Raw genomic sequence first — 14,264 nt, 5'->3', positions numbered from 1 at the left:
ATTTTTCTTCATAAATTTTGGCCAAAATTTATACTGCTTTGGTAAAAAATAACACAAATTAGTGTGTATTATTTGGTCTTTGTGAAAGTTATAGAGTCTAAAAAACTATGGTGCCAATCACTGAAAATTGATCACATCTGATCAGGCCTTCAGTACATCAGATGTATCTCGTTTCTTGAGACACTTAGGCCTGATTTACATGCATGCATTTTTAGTGCTTTTTGCATTTTGCAGATTTGCACTACAGAACGTTTTCCATAGGATGCCATTTTAAATGGACTGCAAAGCAAATCTGCAAAATGCAAAAAGCACTAAAAATGCATAGGTGTGAATCAGGCCTAAGGCAGGCCATACATGGGTCGAATTTCAAAGGAATATTCTTTCGAAAATCTTATCTAAGAATTTTCGTTCGTATTTCGCACCATTAGTGGGCTGCATCAACAGCTGATTTTCGTGCGGCAATTGAATTTGAGAAATCAGACATGTTGGAAATTTTTTGAAAAACAAATGATTTTCTAATCAATGATGAGAGAAATGTAATTTCGAAAAAGAAATGCGCATGTTTAAGGTTGGATTCACACCTATGCAGTTTTAGTGCCTTTTGCATGTTGCAGATTTGTACTACAGTCCATTTAACATGGTTTCTTATGGAACATGTTCTGTAGTGCAAATCTGCAAAATGCAAAAAAAAACAAAAAATGCATAGGTGTGAATCAAGCCTTAAAGAAAAAAAATGTATGGAAAGAAAAGAAGATTCCCAGCCATGACAATTCTTTTCTGTAGCAACATGAGGTGAATTTGAAGGCTTGCTTGGTCGAATTTCAAAACCAATGGTGGCACCATCGGATCACAAAACGCACAAATTTTTTGATTTTCAAAAGAAAGTTCTTTAGAAAATCGACCATGTATGGCCAGCCTAACAAGTCAGGAAAGTACAAATACCCCCCAAATGACCCCTTTTTAGAAAGTAGACATTCCAAGGTATTAAGTAAGTAGCATTGTGAGTTTTTTTAAGTTGTATTTCTTTCCCACAATTCTTTGCAGAATAAAGATTTTTTTTACAAAATTGTCATATTATCAGGTTATTTCTCACACACAGCATTAGCATACAACAAATTACACCCCAAAATACATTCTGCTACCCTTCCCGAGTATGGCGATACCACATGTGTGACACTTTTACACAGCCTGGCCACATACAAAGGACCAACATTGAAGTTGCACTTTCAGGCGTTCTACAAGCATAAATGACACATCTCATTTCTCAACCACCTATTACACTTTTGAAGGCCCTGGAGCACGAGGACAATGGAATTGCCCATAAAATGACCTCATTTTGGAAAGAAAACACTCTAACGTATAATCTATGAGGCATAATGAGTCTTTTGAACAGTTCATTTTTTTCAGAAGTTTTTGGAAAATGTGTAAAAAGGAAAATGAAAACACATTTTTGTACACAAAGTTGTCAATTTATAAGATATTTCTAACACAGCATGTATATAGCAAAAATTACATCCCAAAATAATTTTTTCTACTCTTTCCAAGTACGGCGATACCACATGTGTGAGACTTTTACACAGCCTGTCCACATACAGAGGCCCAACATTGAAATAGTACCTTCAGGCGTTCTAGGAGCATAAATTACACATTTCATTTCATTCCTACCTATCACACTTTTGAAGATCCTTGAGCACCAGGACAGTGGAATTACCCACAAAATGACCCCATTTTGGAAAGCAAACACCCCCAACATATATTCTATGAGGCATGGGCTGAAGATAGGTACTTGGGTACTCTGATGGCCTGGTGACAGGTACTCGGGTACTCTGATGGCCTGGTGACAGGTACTCAGGTACTCTGATGGCCTGGTGACAGGTACTCAGGTACTCTGATGGCCTGGTGACAGGTACTCAGGTACTCTGATGGCCTGGTGATTGGTATTTGGGTACTTTGAAAGGTGGTGACAGGTACTCAGGTACTTGGTACTCATATGAACTATGACAGGTACTCAGATGGACTGTGACAGGTACTCGGGTATTCAGATGAACTGTGACAGGTATTCGGGTACTCCGATGGACTGTGACAGGTACTCAGACGGACTGTGACAAGTACTCGGGTACTCTGATGATCTGGTGAAAGGTACTCAGGTACTCTGATGGCCTGGTGACTGGTATTCAGGTACTTTGAAGGGTGGTGACAGGTATGACATATGAACTATGACAGGTAGTCAGATGGACTGTGACAGGTACTTGGGTATTCAGATGAACTGTGACAGGTACTCGGGTACTCAGATGGACTGTGACAGGTACTCAGATGGACTGTGACAGGTACTTAGGTACTCAGATGGACCATGACAGGTACTCAGGTACTCTGGTAGTCAGATAAACGGTGACAGGTACTCAGGTACTCAGATGGACTGTGACAGGTAGTCGAGAACTCAGATGAACTGAGACAATGACTTTCTCCGGGCGGGAAAAGTCCACTCATTTCAAAAGTACGGCGGACTGGCGCACACACGGCCGGATTGTCCGCCGAAATGCGAGTCCGGTGGTAAGATTGGAGTGCAAAACTACTTTCTAAGTCCGCCGTACTTTTGGGTAAAAAAAGTCCGCCGGAGGCTACACACGGGCGGATTGTCCGGCGGAATTGAGCATGCCGGACGTTTCCACCGGATTGTTTGATCGTGTGTACGCGGCATTAGTCTTAAACCACTTCAGTCCCGTAAGGTTTTAACCCCTTAATGACCAGGCAATTTATAGTAAAATTTATAGTGAAATTTATTTACTTTAACTGACAATTGCGTGGACATGCGATGCTGTACCCAAATAAAAATTGGTGTCCTTTTTTCCCCAAAAATAGAGCTTTCTTTTGATGGTATTTGATCACCTTTTATTTTTTGCGCTATAAACAAAAAAAAAGGGACAATTTTGAAAAAAAAAAACAACAATATTTTTTACTTCTATAAAATCTATGCTATAAAAAATTTCCAATAAAAAAAAAATTAAAAAATCTAATTTCTTCAGCAATTTAGGCCAATATGTATTCAGCTACATATTTTTGGTAAAACAAATCCCAATAAGCGTATATTGATTGGTTTGTGCAAAACTGTCTACAAATGATGGGCTATTTTTATTTATTTTTTTACTAATAACGGTGGTGATCAGCGACATTGTGGCAGACAAATCGGACACCTAAATTACACTTTTTTTTGGGGGACCAGTTACACTAATACAGTGATCAGTGATAAAAATATTCACTGTTACTGTATTAATTACACTTGCGTTAACATCAGGGGTGATCCAAGGGTTAAGCGTGCTCCTAGGCAGTGCTTTCTAAATGTGTGGGGGTTGCTGTGACTGAATGAAGGCAGAGATTGGTGTTCCTGCTTTGCAGGAACACAAGATATCCACCTTTTTTTCTGTCAGAACAACGGTCTTGTTTCCCGTAACCACTTACTGGCATCGCTTGTGGCTATTGCACGAAATGACGTACAGGTATGTGATTTCACGCAATAGAACCAACCTGCTGCAGTAAATATGTGGTAGGCGGTCTGAAAGTATTTACAGGAGATCTATAGTCACAGCATACACTTTAATTTTTAGAACATCAGCATTGTAATAGTAAGACAAACAAAATGTAATCTTGAAAATCCAATATAAGTTTACTTGCAAAATCTCCTTTCATATTGTGAATTCTGCCTGTCTGCTGGCCATCTCTTTCCACAACTACATGGATTCCTGCATGCTTTGCATCTTCTCCCCTGCTGTTTACTTGTTAATTTCTAAGGACTACATACTCCATGGTACCTTTGTGCGTGCAAGCTGTAATTCCTGTACTGACCCCTCCTCCTGAAATTCTTCCTCTCAACACTTCTGTAGATCAGTAGGTTGGCTCTGTGAAATGTGTGACACAGCAATTCCTACTCACAGGACATAGTGAATGGGTGTCACAGAATTCAAGAAAGTAAATGTTCGGGGATCTTCACAAAGTAAGTTTACAAATGTCACAATTGTTCTCATTAATGGGATGAGGCCAGCTATAAATGCAATCTAAAAATGAATATATGATTTAAAATTTTGACCATAGATATGCTTTAACCGTTTGCCGACCGACGCACACCGATATACGTTGCCCTTTAAGAGGCGGCCTGCGGGCGCGCGCCCGCGGCTAGCTCTGTGAGTTGGGTTGCGAGTCCCGGGGATACACGCGATCACCTCATGGGGAGGAAGAATGGGGAGATGCTAATGTAAACAAGCATCTCTCTGTTCTGCCTAGTGACAGTGTCACTGATCTTTGCTCCCTGTGATCGGGAGCAGAGATCAGTGATGTGTCACACATAGCCACGCCCCCCCACAGTTAGAATCACTCCCCAGGACATTCTACACTGCCCCCTACTGGTTAAGTCCTTCACTGCCAGTGTCATTTGCACAGGAATCAGTGCATTTGTATAACACTGATTGCTGAATAAATGACAATGGTCCCAAAAATGTGTCAAAAATGTCCGATGTGTCCACCATAATGTCTTAGTCATGATAAAAAATGCTGATCGCCGCCATTACTATTAAAAAAATGATTAATAAAAAGGCCATAAAACTATCCCCTATTTTGTAAACGCTATAACTTTTGTGAAAACCAATCAATAAACACTTATTGCGTTTTTTTTTTTTTTTTTTACCAAAAATATGTAGAAGAATACGTATCGACCTAAACAGAGGAAAAATAATGTTTTTTTTATATATTTTTGGGGGATACTTATTATAGCTGTAGCACTGACCACTGAAGGAGCTGCTGATATTTGATTGGACCAGCACTCTGCTTCTCTTACCCCCAGTAAATTGGCTCGACCCATTTGACACAGCTGTGGAACAGTGCTGGTGTAATGCTAGGCAACAAAGGACAATCCCACAATAACCGTGTACCAATAATATACCTTTACCTGGGTATCTGTTGCTCCACCAGGGAAAGGAACAACACTGCACAGCAATTGTAATTAACCAGAACGTGATTTTACTAGAATTGGTAAAATAGTAGATACAATAACTATACTGCCAATCAAATGTAACGTGACAATGCAATGAATATTCACAATTTCTTAATGCAAAAAGATTGTGTGGTTAACCCCTGCAAGTGCATCTCCAATTGGGACTAGTGCCCAGGGTAACAATGCTCTGACACTGGGCACCTTCCCACTTCCAGCACGCTGCCTAATCACAGTAATCCAATGTTCTACACGATATAGTATAATACAGGGCAATACAGTACACCTTTAGGAATGGCACAGTCCCTTGCTACAGCAACTATGTAACTGTCTTGATGGAAAGCCCTAATTACAAGGGACTTGTTTCTCTCTGTGGAGAGATACAGAACGTCCTGGCCCCATTTCCCAATGCTCTACTGGAGCCTTGTCAGGACTGCTCACTGTTCACAGACTGATCCAGTGGAGAGAGCTGTGAATGTGTGTGGGAGGGCAGATAAAGGAGCTGCATGGAGTGTGAGGGGACAGCAGGACAGAGAGGGGAGGAGAGAAGCTAGCTGCCCATTACAGTAGTGTGTATCTGAGTGTGTGTATGTATCTCAGTGTGTGTGTGTATATGTATATAATTGAGAATATGTGCAATATATATCTAAGTGTGTGTATGCATGTATCTGAGTGTGTATATATGTGTATATGCATGTTTCTTAGTATAAATATCTTAGTGTTTCTTTACAGTATGTGTATATGCATGTATCTGAGTGTATATATATATATATATATATATATTATTATTATTATAATTATTCAGGATTTATATAGCGCCAACAGTTTGCGCAGCGCTTTACAATATGAGGACAGACAGTACACTTACAATACAAATCAATACAGGAGGGATCAGAGGGCCCTGCTCGTTAGAGCTTATTTAAGCATATGTATATATCTGAGTGTGTATGTATATATCTCAGTATCTGTATGCATTTGAGTGTGTATGCATGTTATTAACTGAACATATTCCTATATCTGAGTATGTAATGTATTAATATATACAGAATAGTGTGTTAATTGTTTTTAGGTTTATGTATATATGGGAAGGATTATTAAAGGTTAAGTTCAACTTTTGGAAAAAAAAAAATTACCAATTTTTGCAGGTAAAAAATGTGCACATTTTTTTTCTAATAAATCTGTGAATAAATGGTCCGGCCTTTTGGACGAACACTGTCATGGGGGGGGGGTGTATTTGGGGGGAGAGGGAGGGATGGATGCTGAACATGTTACATGTTATTCCCTAAATACGGGTGTAACATGTAACTTATTCAGAAGGGTGAACTTAGCCATTCATTTTAGTGGCCAAGGGGTAGGAAAACGAGTGCTAGGGGAAAAGGGCTGTGCTGGGAGAATGGAATTTGGTGGGGGAAGGATTTGTGCTAGGAGGAGGAATTTGGGCTTAGAGGAAGGATTGGATTTGGAGGATTTGTGCTGGGGAGGTGGCATTTGTAGGGGAAGGGCTTGTGCTAGGAGGAGAATTTTTAGGGGGGGGGGGTGTATCTCCACAGTTGCTGGTTGCTAATCAGTCCCTGGCTATTTTAATGACAGTCTTATTTAAGGTAGGCTGAAAGAGTAAGCTGTTTGTTAATATTCAGTGCACATAAAATCATATGTAATGGTAGCGTTTCATTTTTTTCAATGATAGTACTGATGGGTATGCATATCTGTGAGACTATTTCTTGTGGCAAAGCAAACAAAGCCTATTTTATGAGTTCACAAAGGTTTGATTTATTAATCTGTAGCACTGACCCCCGAAAGAACGGCTGATTATTTTTGGGCTTACCGGTACCTTTTCCACCTTGTGTGCATCTAGGGGTTTCCCGAGGTTGCTGACCTAATAAACTTTAGAGATCGACACTTGAATCCACTTTAGGGATTTTTATTTGCAAAACGTTGAACAGAACACAGTCTCTCAGTAAGGACTAGAGGATATGGGTAGTAAAGCTCAGGTACTCTTGAAACTGCTGCCACTTGAATGTCTCTCTCTATGCAACCCAGGGAATAGACATTTGCAACTGGATGTTACAGCTATCGGATAAATCCCCCTTTTGTGGATTTAGCAACCGACAGGAGATTCAAATAAAACATAGTCTCTGCCAAAGACTTGGTTGTAGAACTTTAAAATGAGAAAAGTCTCTGCCACAGACGTGGGACACTGAAAGATGAAATTAGGAACATTCATACGGTACGAGTATCTTGCAGCCGGTCCGGCGATACCGTAAGAGTGTGGATCCACCTGGTGTCCTTTCCAGCTTAGCTTCCAGGCTCTTACCGAGCAGCCAGCCCTGTGCCTGGCCCTCTTCTGAAGAGTCCTCCCCTGGTTGCATTTTCAGTTGCTGGGCCTCTCCAAAACCGAGATGCCACCGGACCACTTTGGAACTCTCCTTCCAGTTACTGTGCCTCGGGCTAGCTAGCCCCGAGACTCGGAAATGGATGGATCCGCACCCCAGGCCATGAGGGCCTCTGGGGGCTGGTCAGGAGGACCAGGACCAGGGAGTCAGAACATACTTTTGGACTGGAACCTCAAACCATGTGACCTCAGCACCTTAAGTACCCTCTCCCGGGAATACACAGTGAGACAACGCACCCACTGATTGGCTCAGAGAGAGAGATTGGTACCCAATACGTCCAACCAGACTGCGTTCCAATGCCTGCCAAAGGTGACACCCACACCTATGTCCAGGCAGAACATAATACAGTCCAGCCAAACTGATACTGAGACCATAATTTACCACAATTAACCCTAAAACCCAACTATGGTCTTAGGAACTTTTAAATTGACAAAACATAGCGCATGCTCTTCAGGAGCCCGGCGCTACAAAACCATACTCCTTTATGCCCATTTACTGTTCCCTGTAATTGGGCCAGCACTCAGTGTTTGCTGTGACACACTGTGCATGCCACATTACTGCTTAAGTTTGGGTGCCCAAAACTTGTATAGTTCTAGCAACACCCCTGTATTATATCCAGGCCATACACAATGACCACCAACCCCATAATGTACACAATACTTTACTCCTGGGCTGATTTAACCTAACATTTAAACAGGCTGTTTTCAAAGTATTCATTGAAATTTTTTTAGAAGCATTGTCCATCTCACTACAACCCCCCTGTCCACTCCCACTCCAATGTCTTTAACAATCCTATTGTCTATAGTGTATACTAAAAAAAAATAAAAAATGCTGTGCACCAGTAAAGTGTTCAGGTTTGGCTTGAAGAAAATGCTCCGGGGCTTAAGTGGTTAAGCTGCAAATACACTGATTTTTTTTTGTTCAGCCTGCATACCACACTATACAATGCAGATGGACAAATCTTCTGCTGTGGCTATGGTATTCTGGGTAGCTGTCAGAACACATGAACAGTGGTGCTGCATCTGATTGGATGCTGGGTTTTTTTTTTCGGCCAAAAATCAAAAGATGTCAGTTGGTATGTGGCAACAGGGACACTCAGAGTGAAATTTGCCTAAATTCACATATAGTAAGTCCAGCTTAAAGTGGTTCTAAAGCCTGAATTTTTTTTTTTTTTTACCTTATCGCATTCCCTGCAAATGTTTAGGTCATAATATCCCCCTCTCACCCCCCTTCCCCTTACACTTAATATAGTGCTGTGCCAGTCTGTAGCATCTCTCTCCTCTCACTTCCTGGTCTCACAGGCTTTGCTGAGGCCATGGGGGCCATTGGCTCCCACTGCTGTCAGTCAAATCCTGTGACAAGGGAGTAGGGGGTGGGGCTGAGCTACACTGTCTGTGTCTACGGACGCAGTCAGCACGGCTCAGGAAATTGAGCTTGCAGGTGTGCCCTAAGAGGAAGCAGCTTGCTATGGGGGCACACTCAGAAGAGGATGAGCCAGGAGTGCCAGCGGTACACCCGAGCACAGGAGGTTCAGGGCCACTCTGTGCAATTCTATTGCACAGAGCAGGTAAGTATATAGCATGATTGTTATTTAACCACTTGACCTGCCGAAGATTTACCCCCTTCATGATCAGTCCATTTTTTGCGATACGGCACTGTGTTACTTTAACTGACAATTACACGGCCGTGCGATGCTGTACCCAAATAAAATTGATGTCCTTTTTTCCCACAAATAGAGCATTCTTTTGGTGGTATTTGATCACCTCTGCGTCTTTATTTTTTGTGCTATAAACCAAAAAACACCAACCATTTTGAAAAAAAAACCAAAAACAATATTTTTTACTTTCTGCTATAAAACATATCTGATGAAAGATAAATAAAAATGTCTTCATCAATGAAGGCCAATATATATTCTGCTACATATTTTTGCTAAACAAAAATCCCAATAAGTGTATATTGATTTGTTTGTGCAAAAGTTATAGCGTCTACAAAATAGGGGATATTTTTATTTAATTAGTAAAAAAATGTTTCTAGTAATGGCGGCAATCAACAACTTATAGCAGGACTGCAATATTGTAGCAGACAATTTAGACACTATTGTAAAACGAAAAAAAAAAACGCGCCAAATGGTGACTAAGTATTAAAAAATTCTAACAAAGTGAACAAAATAAATTACTAAGACCACAGCAGCTTTTGCAAAGGTACTAGACCTTAAAAACATAAACATTTTTTTTTTAACGCTTATGGAGTCACGATAATGGATCCAGATATGGAGAAGTTCCCACAGGCAATAGTGGTATGAACCAGGGAAACAATATGCAAGCAAAGGACCCAGCAAGCAGAAGGCTCACTGGTTTGGCTGGGTCCTTCCTTCCAAGTAAACGGCTCTGGAAGAAGCTATCATAATTCCATCTACTCCACGGTGTTAACCACTTTGTTGCTAACATGTGACTTCCTCATGTGAAAATACAGCTGATATCTCTGAATGTGACCACATTTCTTTGCTTGCATATCGTTTCCCTGGTTCATACCGCTATCACCTGTGGAAACATCTCCCCATATCTGGATCCCTTTTCATGACTCCATAAGCGTTTCCTGACCCCTGGACTGCAAAGCTGAGGGTCAATAGGCTCTGGTGAGTGAGGTCACTTGAGGGGTCTTTGTGCTCTCGCTTAGAGTTTGGTCTCCGAACAATTCCTTCACCTGGCTGTTCAGTGTGGTTGCCATTATCAGACACTTTATTATTTTTTATTTATATTTTGATGTTTAACACTTTATTTTATATATACTAAGCACGTTATCCATAAGCGTTGTTAAAACATTTTTTTTTAAAATTTGGACACTAACCAACATTTTTGACACTTTTTGGGGACCAGTGATATTATTATAGGGATCAGTGCTAAAAATTATGCACTGTCACTGTACTGATGACACTGACTGGGAAGGGATTACCATCAGGGCCGATCAAAGGGTTAAATGTGTGCCTGGCCTGTGTTTGCGTACTGTGTGGGAGGCGCTTTTAGTAGGGAAAGGCATAGATCCATGTCACTGGTTTACATAGGCAGACCGCCGTTCTGCCTCTCATCTTGTTCATCGTAGTGTGCTGGCAGACATTGAGCCCTTTGAAAACCACCACTGGGCTCTCACTGTGTGTGATCACAGCGGGAGCGAGCCACCAGAGGCGTGCAAGCATGCGCCTTACCCGGTAGAGCTGAATCATGTATCTATATGTGACCCGGTGCACAAGTGCTGCTCTGTAGCACTAAGGCTGCTTTCACACTGAGGCGCTTTGCGGGCGGATTTAACCATTTTCACCATTTAGCGGGGGTTAAAACTGCCCCGCTAGCGGCTGCATAGCGGCGCGAAAACGACGGTAAAGCGCCACTAAGTATAGCATTTCTTTACCGCCAGCACACGCAACGCCCCAGTGTGAAATAGCCTTAATCTGCTATAGGGCGAACTGCAAGGAAGATGCTTGCAGGACTTTTTTTGACACCCTGCCTGCGCAGCGCCCCAGTGTGAAAGCACTCTGGCTTTCACATTGGGATTGCAGATGAGGCTTCTTTCAGGTGCTTTACAGGTGCTTTTTTTTAACTCTAAAGCACTTGAAAAATGCCCCAATGTGAAAGGGGTCTCACAGTTCTCCCTGCATCCAGCTCCCTTCTCCTGTGGTAGTCTTGATTCAAAGCCATGCACAGCTATACTACATATGTGCACCGGATCCCCTAGCCCTCTTGTGTCCTGTGTGAATGGTTCTTTTCTTAATTTTCTCATGAATTAAGATGCAGAAAGCATGCTTATTGAGGAAGGAGCTCTGACCAGGGAACCTATAATCAGTTCCTCCCATGCTGTATGCACCCATTGGCTACAGAGGAACAGTGTCACTTCTCAAAGTGATGTCACAAGCCTTCAGTAAACATGCCTGCTGGCTGCTCTTATGCCGCTTACACACGATCGGAGTATCCGGCGGACTTAGTCTGGCAGACCAGAGTCCGCCGGACAATTCGACCGTGTGTGGGCTCCGGCGGACTTTTTCTTCCTAAAAGTCTGAAAAAAGACTTGACTCAGAATTGTCTGCCGGACTCGGCTTTTCCGGAGGACAATCCACTCGTCTGTGTGCTAGTCCGCCGGACTTTCCAAATGAATGGACTTGCCCACACACGGAGTTGAACGGGACTTCAGGTACGACGGGACTAGAGAAGGAAGTCAATGTCACCGCCTCCAACGGCGAGATTGACACCTTGCTAGTCCCGTCGCCTGGTATGGGTTTTAAGGGGAACCCCCTACGCTGAACAAATGGCATGGGGGTCCCCCCAAAGTCCATACCAGACCCTTATCCGAGCATGCAGCCCGGCCATTCAGGAAAGGGGGTGGGGACCAGCGAGCCCTGCGGCCCCCATCCCAAAGCACCTTGTCCCCATGTTGATGAGGACAAGGGCCTCTTCCCGACAACCATGGCCGTTGGTTGTCGGGGTCTGCAGGCGGGGGGCTTATCGGAATCCTTTAATAAGGGGACCCCCAGATCCCGGCCCCCACCCTATGTAACTTAGTATGGGGTACATCATACCGCTACCCATTCACCTGGGGAGAAAAAGGGGTAATAAAAAAAACACACAACACAGGTTTTTAAAGTAATTTATTAGTCAGCTCCGGGGGTCTTCTTCCGACTTCGGGTGTCTTTCAGGCCTCTTCTCCCGCTCTTCTCAGAATGTGTACAGAACGCCCCCCTCCAAGAGATTGGCTCACTGATTTTCCCAGAAATCTGGACTAATATACAAGTCAATATACAAGTCAGATTTCAGGCATCCCTGCAACAAAAAAATGGACCGCCCGGCATGCCAAGCCACCTGCCCTCTTTTGAGGGCGTTGCGGCAAAGTGTGGGATCCAACGCCATTTCCTGATGCTAGGACTCCATCTTGCTTCACCCAGCGGACATGCGCTGTCCTCCGGGGAGGCTTGACGTGCCGGCGGGCATAGTCGGGCTCTGACGCGCGGCTTGCCATTGGTGCGCCAGGACCCAACTGCGTGCGCACCGCTCTAGGGGCTGGATTAAGAGCCCTTGTTCCCTCCCATCTCCTCAGAGTCAGCTGTGGCTTTAACAGCTGATTGGGGAGGGGGTCTAATAAAAGCTAATTCGATGGCGCTCAGTCTCTGCATCTGTTCCACTTGGTGGTTAGGTGACGAGACGAGCGGCCACATAAAAAATGTCTGCAGCCTAAGGTGTTTATAAGGAAAAAATTCTCTTTGCTTTACTGTGATATGTTTAAACATGACACTATGGACAGATTAATGTTCTTCTGTCTCATCGGTAGAATGTAGCTATAACATCCAAATGGATATATGCCTAGGATTAAATTTTAATTTAACTTGCTTATACTCGAATATAGCTGTATGTATATTAGAATAGGTGATATCTGATAATACTACTGCCACTGAAATTTAAAATAATATAATGGGCACCATTATTTGGGCGCTTTAAAGGATTAGGGTTATAAATTATTAATTAATATTAATAATGTTATACTGTATGGGGACCTTTATGTGACCCATACGGAACTTCTTTTTTTTTATCATGATGAATTCATGAATTATAATTATTTACTACACATCACTCTACAAGTGGCAGCCATATGTAAATGTGTGTTTTATGGATGCACGATACCCAATAATCTTTCAGGTCAGTAAGTAATCTTATATATTAATGTTACTTATTTAATATTCTTTAGAGCTGCCACTCTGTAAAATTCCAGGCCCTGGGCGCAGGCAGTAAGCCAACATTCATAGGTACCTGGATTTATTATGTTTAATCAAACAAAATTTTACCTTAAAAGTGAAAATTTGTTCATCTATCTGTATATTCTATTTATAATTTACTTTACTCTATAGGGCTCTCCCCTTTGTTTCTGACCCAAGTGTGCCCTCGGGCTCTCCCCGCTTTCTACGGTGTACGTGCAACCCTCCCTACTAGTGGAGGAGGGGAATTTGTCACCTGGACACCCAGCAGGCCTTCTGCCAGTTGACGGGTGCAGACTCTCTACCATCTGTGCATGCTCTCTGGGGATCCCTGGGGTGAAGACTCGGGAGCTACCTGTGTCCAAGCACATGGTTTTAAAGTTTCAAATTATTGAAGTGCCTTTGTACACATCGTTTGAGCATCTGTAAGTCCTGTTCATATTTTATGTCATTGTATATTACTATGTACCATGATATGTATTCTTGATATATTGTTCCATTATTTTTTTTAAATAGGGTTTCTCTCTCACTCTCACCCCTGAAGGAGGGAATTACAATCTCCGAAACGTGTCTGGTGTGAGAAACCATATAATTGTAGTATATATATACATGCTGTACCTACTTTGAGAGATGTTCAAACACTTCATATCTTTTGTTTTTAAATGCATACATTCTTATGTTTCTATTTTTCAAAAGAAATTATTTTTAATTGTTAACATATGCCATTTAAATTTCTTTTGTAAAAAATGTGTGCCTTAAAAGTCCACCATATAGGGGATCCTTTGTCTTTTTCCCTGCAACAAAAAACGTCATAGGAGATTATGTCTACAAGAAGGCAGGCTCAGCAGCTTTCCTCATTAGTGTCCTGCAGGTGCTGCAGCTGATTGATAATTGATAAGTGTTCATTTTAAAGGCTTATATGCAAGTTATTTCCATAAAAAGTGTTTGGGGTCCCGGGTCCTGCCCCAGGGGACATGTATTAATGCAAAAAAAGTTTTTAAAATGGAAGTTTTTTTTAGGAGCAGTGATTTTAATAATGCTTAAAGTTAAACCATAAAAATGAAATATTCCTTTAACCACTGGGCACTTAAACCCCCTTCCTAACCAGACCAATTTTCAGCTTTCAGTAATGTCACATTTTGAATGACAATTACTTTTT

Source organism: Lithobates pipiens, unplaced genomic scaffold, assembly GCF_037356315.1.
Source record: "Lithobates pipiens isolate NorthernLeopardFrog02 unplaced genomic scaffold, aLitPip1_a1.2 Scaffold_16, whole genome shotgun sequence".
Lineage (NCBI taxonomy): Eukaryota > Metazoa > Chordata > Amphibia > Anura > Ranidae > Lithobates > Lithobates pipiens.
The sequence above is the reverse complement of the archived record's forward strand: the minus strand, read 5'-3'. Positions refer to the sequence as shown.